Raw genomic sequence first — 7,097 nt, 5'->3', positions numbered from 1 at the left:
TAAATGATGTTGACGATGTAGATCTTTTATACGAGAAATTTTGTATAAATAAAATAACTAAAATATTAAATGACCAGTATCATCCACTAAGACCATCAATTATTATGTCAGAAAGAAGTGGTCGCCCTTTCTCTATTTCAACGAAAACAGAGAGACACCGAAAATCTTTTCTGCCGTCCAGTATTAGGCTTTATAACAACAAGCAATAATCATTTTATATAATTATTTCTCATTTTTACTTTTTAAAAATATAAATATTAATTTATTAATTTATTTGTTTTGCAATCTTTTCAATTTTCAATTTATAGTGACAGTTTTAACTATTTTACAGTGTTGAAATTATTCATATTATAAAGCGCAGCTCTGGTTATAGAGCTGCTCCTTTTTTATATATATACATCCTATTTCCATTGTATTTTTATCTTATGTGTAAATTATAACACGTCTGTACAAAAAATTTCCTTTTTGGGATGCAATAAAGTATTATTATTATTATTATTATTATTATTATTATTATTATTATTATTATTATTATTATTATTATTATTATTATAAGCACTCTATTTCGGGCCTAAAGAGTTTATCTCGGTTTCTGTATTGACTGAAAGTAACAATTGCTTGCTAACATTATTATAAATTACATTACGTTGGATCTAGAAGGTCAAATACCCAATCACTGGTGGGTGAACAGAGGGATCAGTAGATAAATATGTATATAAATGGCAGATCTCAATTGTACTGGAAGACCGGTACAATCCTCACCGCTTGCTGGTGAGTCGAGTGCTCTACCACTGGACAATCAGGGCTCCTACTTAGGTCATAACGTCACGATAAATTGTGTGGAGGGAATTAAAGAATTGCTAAGATATAGAAAGAAAACAATGATTAGGGACATTCACGGATTTTGATTTAAGTGTTGTTCTTGTTATAAACACATCTTGACAAAATAGACACTTGAAACAAGAGATAAGAGATTGCCAAGACAAAAAAAAAAAAAAAAAAAAAAAAAAAAAAAAAAAAAAAAAAAAAAAAAAAAAAAAATGAACGGACGAAACCATGCAAAAGTAATGGGCTGGGTGATAAGTGGTTGTAACAAAACAGAATATGACGTCAATCGTGGGGTGTAAAAGTTGTGGTGGGGATTAGGGTCGTTAGTGGAGTCGTGTCAGGCGGTGACAAACGAGTAGGGGGTGTGGGGTCCTCTTCTTCTTCTTCTTCTTCTTCTTCTTCTTCTTCTTCTTCTTCTTCTTCTTCTTCTTCTTCTTCTTCTTCTTCTTTTTACTTCATATAAACAGTTGATTTATATTCATTACATAGACTAAACCGACCGAGTCGGTGACTGAAAATTACTTTCGATTTGATGTGTCAAAAAACAAACAAACAAACAACAAAACAAAAATAACAAAAAAAAAAAAAAAACAAACAAAAAAAATCGAAAAAAAAAACATAATTGTTTTTTAAAATGGCACCTTCCTGTGAGCCTTAGTTCAACTTTGACCAGTTAATTGCCGATTGATCGATATTTGAAGGAGGAGTTTTCTGGCCATATCTTTAAATACGCGTTTTTACCGAGTACGGCAGTCCAAAGGTCTTTATATTGCTAAGCAGATCGAAACAAAACAAAAAAAAAAAAAAACAACAAAAAAAAAAAAAAAATAAAATCTAAATATATAAAATAAAAGTGAGCATCTATACAGAGCAATATCTACTAACCACAGCGCTATGCAGGAGGCCCCTAGCCAACAACAACACTTAACGCGGAGAACGAGACAAAACGTCCCTTAAGTGTATTACAATTTCCGACAGAGACAACGCTGTTAAAGACCAGGTACTCATTTGACACCCGAACATGGTGAGAGAATGTGAGTAAAGGACGATTTCGAAGGAATCAACAATGCACCGCTCAGAGCAAGAATCCCTGAACCTTCCGATCCGAAGGGTGTGTAATACCATAAGACCACATAGACCACACGAAGGGTGTGAGTTGTGGTTGGGATTAGGGTTAGTTGTTCCTTACGCGGAACGTATTCGGGAAGAGTAAAGTTGAATGTCTTCTTCTTCTTCTTCTTCAGTTCTTTCTGGTTTTCATATGTGCTATGCGTCCTGCTTCAGTGGTTATTCTCCCCAGCCAGATTGCTTTTTTCTTAAGACCACCCCCTCCTTGTCATCCCTCTGCTCGGCGTGACCTCGCAGACACCCTCCATGCAATGCTGTCAACAGTAGATGGAGAAAATATTTAAAATTTCATACCTCGCTTGTCATGTTTTAGTTGAATTCATTTGGGGTTGGGAGGGGAGTTGATGATTCACAACAAAAGCAGACGATGAACAATATATGATAATAATGATGAGTACTGTCTGGAAGCTCAAAAACATGTCATTAAGAGCCACAAGCCATTAGGCAAGCGGAGCCGCAGGCTATGCCGATTTCTATAGCATTAAGAGGACAATGGCAATTGCTCGCTACCATTTGGATATGATGCTAGTTTGATTCAAAGTACTTTCCACTTAACAGACCCAGCTACCCAATCAATGCTTGTCTGAAAGGTAGGGGGAGGGGGGTGTCAGAAAAAAAAATATCGACCGCACCCGGGATCAATATCGGTCTCTTTATATGTGAAGCCATTGCTCTACCAAATGAGCAATAAAGACCCCGTAAGCCTCAAATGACGGAATGAATTTGAGCACGGCAACAAATAAGGAAAAGAAAAATCAAAACATATTTTTTCGTTACCATTTCCTTTTTATACCAGTCAAATTCCACAGCAAACGGTAAAAATATGATATGAATTAATAATTAGAAATAAAGTATAAGTTCTCTTAGAACAACTGACTACAGCTGGGAAATACAATTGACAGGTCATTAGCTACGGCACCAGCAGCCTCTAATGGGTTTACTAATTGTTTACAACAACGTGTACTTATTAGCATGTCTGGTAACCCAGATTGTTATGGGCTCATTTTTGTTGTTGTTGTTGTTGTTGTTGTTGTTGTTGTTGCAAAGGAAATACTCTCAAACCTACACAAAATTAATTCCTTTACAACAATGTTAAATCAAGCCCATAATGATGTTCAGTTATCAGACCTGCAAAAATAAGCATGTTATGACGATCTACCTAATAGTCGTATATTTTCTCACATTCGTGATTTTTTTGAAATAGCTGGCGACAGCTTTGTCACAATACTAATTGTACATCTCAACCAGATGCTCTGCAGTCAGCGCCGGTCGTTACCACAACGAGTGCAAATAGGCACCGCCGCCGTCGCACCGCCAGACCCCACTGATGTAGAGTGGTTGCTTCGTTTACAAAATTTGGTCCAGCATCAACAGCAACTGCCACCTCAGTTACTAACACCATAATCCCATGGCCATCGAGAAAGTCGCTCCATGTAAATGGTATCAAGTCCCACTCAGACGCGTCCAACAATTTTCCCCAGAGATGCGAACAAAAGGGCAATCCACCATAGAATGTCCCTCGTTCGATATTTTCTTGGCCTTAAACGCTTGACCTGATACCTGCATTTGCTGCTCCAAAACCTTGGAAGCTGAAACGTGTCAGGTCGAAGACTTTCTTACGTGTCCTCTCTCGTTGAAAAAGCACCTATCATGTTTCTTGCGTCAATTTACATTATTTAAATCACTTTTTAAACTTTATAAAATCAGACCGATGCATTATTTGTGAAAGCCGGACGCCGTCACTGTCGAACTGGTCCTAGGAAGGGCGGTTCAGTCCTTATCTCTGAACGCAAAAAAGTATACAATGAGCTTCACATGAACCGTGAATATACAAAATACAATCTCTTGTTAAAACAAAAGAGAGGAAAACATGACATGAAAGAAGACGTCATAACCATTCGGGCTATTCCTTAACCAAACAACGGAATGCGAGAGAATAGAGACCACTTAAAGCGGATTAGGGGAGGCTTTTGCAGACGGTATAACATTATGCGGAACATTTAGTATTAAAACAGCCGCATTAAATTGCATTAGATTCTTGACCAGAGTGTGCGCCGGAGTCGTGTGGATGTTTTGGCCAATAATAATCTGACAAACAAAACTTGGCGTTCAATGTCAGGGCTAGAGGGGACGCGTAGAGAAATATTTGACCTGAGAAGAAACACGTAGGAAGGAAAGTACATCCAGAGAAGTGCTAAGACTTTCGGACCCGAGTACATTTTTCTTTGTGTTGATGTCACACAACGACCCTTTTACTCGTATGTAAATGATAGTGCGTTTATTCTGAAAAAAAAAACCCACAAAAAAAAACAACAACAAAAAAAAAAAACAAAAAAAAAAAAAAAAAAAAAAAAAAAAAAAAAAAAAAAAAAACCAGCAAAAACAAAAAAACAAAAAAAACAAACCAAAAACAAAATAAAACAAAACAAAACAAACAGAACAATTCCGTTCGGTCTGAGTTTGGTTCCCCAGACGAGGAAATTTTGAGTTTTAGTTTTGTTTTAATCACTCCCTCTATCTTTCTCTTTTTTTTTTTTTCTTCTTTATTTAATTTACTGTAACTTTTAATATCCGGGTTACATTTTGTGGCACCATAATATACCACTGTTCAGATTTTCGGTCTATTGTCATTCTTCAGATGGGAAACATTAAAAGCCTTACATAAAGATGATAATATTCCTTACGGTGCATTGAATAAAAATTCATTTCCCAAATCAATTTTTAAAAGTCTAACAATGACAATTTGACACTATTGAGAAGAGCCTTTATAAACTTGCTGTCATCATAATTTGATCAAAGCTAAAATTGAAAAATTCGTTGTGGATATTTTAAGAAATTCCTTAGATTGACATCATACGATTAGCTGGGCTCTGCAATTGTAAAATCAGACAACTTGATAATTCATTAAGATTTCTAAGAGCAAATCAGCCTGATTATTCAATAACAATGAGGCCCACGAGAGGCCTCAAGTAAGATTTCTGTCTTATGACAGACAGCCAAACAGACCCTATTGGCTAGAATAGATGTAACAGAGATTAGTTCTGACTATAAATTTCTCGTAATACAACTGCTCGTATTCGTCACGTTAATCTCTCTACAAAACAAAACTATTATTATTAAACACTGCTTCCATTACATCGAGATCGTAAACAGACTTAGATGATTAAACACAGCCAGAGCAGTATCCTTTTATTATAAACTATAAATAGTTTTGTTCAGCCGCGCTCTTTTGATATAGAGGGTAAACTGAATAACTCAAAGAATATTTTTGAAAGCTATGATAGGGTTAAATATCCACTGAACGTGCTTATCAAGCCAACAGCAATACATAAAACAATGAGACATGCCACTTGTAAAAAAAAAAAAGTAGTAGTCCTTCAGAGCCACTAGGCTCATGGAGCCGGAGTCTATCCCGGTTTCTATAGCGTGAAACTGAAACAGCAATTGCTTTCTATCTTTTAGATAGGACGCTAGTCTATCGCAAGGTACTTTCCGTCAACAGACTCAGCTACCCATTCACTGCTGGGTGGACAGGAGGATCAGGATCGTGGTCCCTTTGTGTGTGAAGCGAGTGCTCTACCAACTGAGCTATCAGGACCCCCATACAATTACAACGCTCCGATTCCTATGACTCCAACTTTGCGCTACCTACTACAGGACTCGAACGAGGGAAATACCACAAGAGTGCAAAGGCGCAAAAAGTTACATAACACAACAATCACTTTTTAAAATCAAGTACAATGAGATGTCCTATGTACTAGTAATAGGATCATTTAAAACATACCAAACTTTAGCATATATAAGAGCAATACCCACTAAGTGTGCTCAAACAGTTGTACAAGGAATCCCTACCTAACAGCAACAATTAACATGTAGGACGAGGCATTACGCCTGTTAGGCGTTATTACATTTTTTGTGTGTGACAGAGACCGCGCTGTTAACAACCAGGTACCCATTTCACCCATGCGTACGGTGAGATAATTTGAGCAAATAGCCTTTTCCAAGGAGTTAACTATGCGCCGCTCTTGGAAAAGTTGTCTGTCCTGACATTGGAATAGAACCTCACATCTTTGAGCCTTGAGATAGATGGTGTATTACACGGCCAACGGCTTGTCCTAAATATTCGTATTCATTCTATCTTTTTCTTATTGCTTTCGACAAAATTCATCAGCAATAGATGGTCTACGTCAGATTGTCGATGAATAATTAACAAGTTGGGAATAACCAATATTATGGCAAATGTTTGTCGGGTGAATGAACTCATCTAAATTGAAAGAAAAATAGCTTTGTTAACCTATTTTACTGGGTCTTTGATATTTTAAAAATGCACAAACACGGACCTAATATGAACCCACCAAAAATAGCATACAACGAAAACATTACTCCCCCCCCCCCCCTTCACAAAAAGGGAAAAAAATGAATTACAGAAATTAAAAAAAAAAAAATCCCCAACCCCCTAAATAACAATCTATGACAAAAAGGAAAAAAAAAAATATTAAAAAAAACTAACATGAAAAAAAAAAACAACAAACACACACACTATCAAAAAAAAACATAAAAAAAAGAAAAGAACAACCCCTACCCAAACCGTTAAAAAAAAAACAACAAAAAACAAAACAACAACACAAAACAATTCCCTCCTCTTCCCCATAACAGAAAAAAAAACAAAACAAAACAAAAAACAAAACAGTACTTGAATGGTAAATATACTGTGCAGTTACAGAGAGGTGGAAGAAGTTTTGTTGTATCACTATCAATAAAATATTAACATTCTACACTTGTTTATTCCAAAAGCTAAACTTTACGAAACAAAATGTTGCATTTTTTCACATTATTAATGCAAATTTGCTTTAAGCAGTTAACTGTCGTACTCTGGAAAAACTCGTATCTAAAAATTTAGCCAGAAAACTCGTCCTTCAAATATCAATCGATTCAAATGACCTTCATCTTGGCAAAATTGTCAACCCCGGAGGACCTCGCGAGTTCCCACGTTTTAGTTTTTGCATTGATTTAAATGACCTTCATCTTGGCAAAAATTGTCAACCCCGGAGGACCTCGCGAGTTCCCACGTTTTAGTTTTTGCATTGATTTAAATGACCTTCATCTTGGCAAAAATTGTCAACCCCGGAGGACCTCGCGAG

Source organism: Berghia stephanieae, chromosome 1, assembly GCF_034508935.2.
Source record: "Berghia stephanieae isolate SIO BIC M18660-M18661 chromosome 1, UCSD_Bste_1.3, whole genome shotgun sequence".
NCBI classification, from domain to species: domain Eukaryota; kingdom Metazoa; phylum Mollusca; class Gastropoda; order Nudibranchia; family Aeolidiidae; genus Berghia; species Berghia stephanieae.
The sequence above is the reverse complement of the archived record's forward strand: the minus strand, read 5'-3'. Positions refer to the sequence as shown.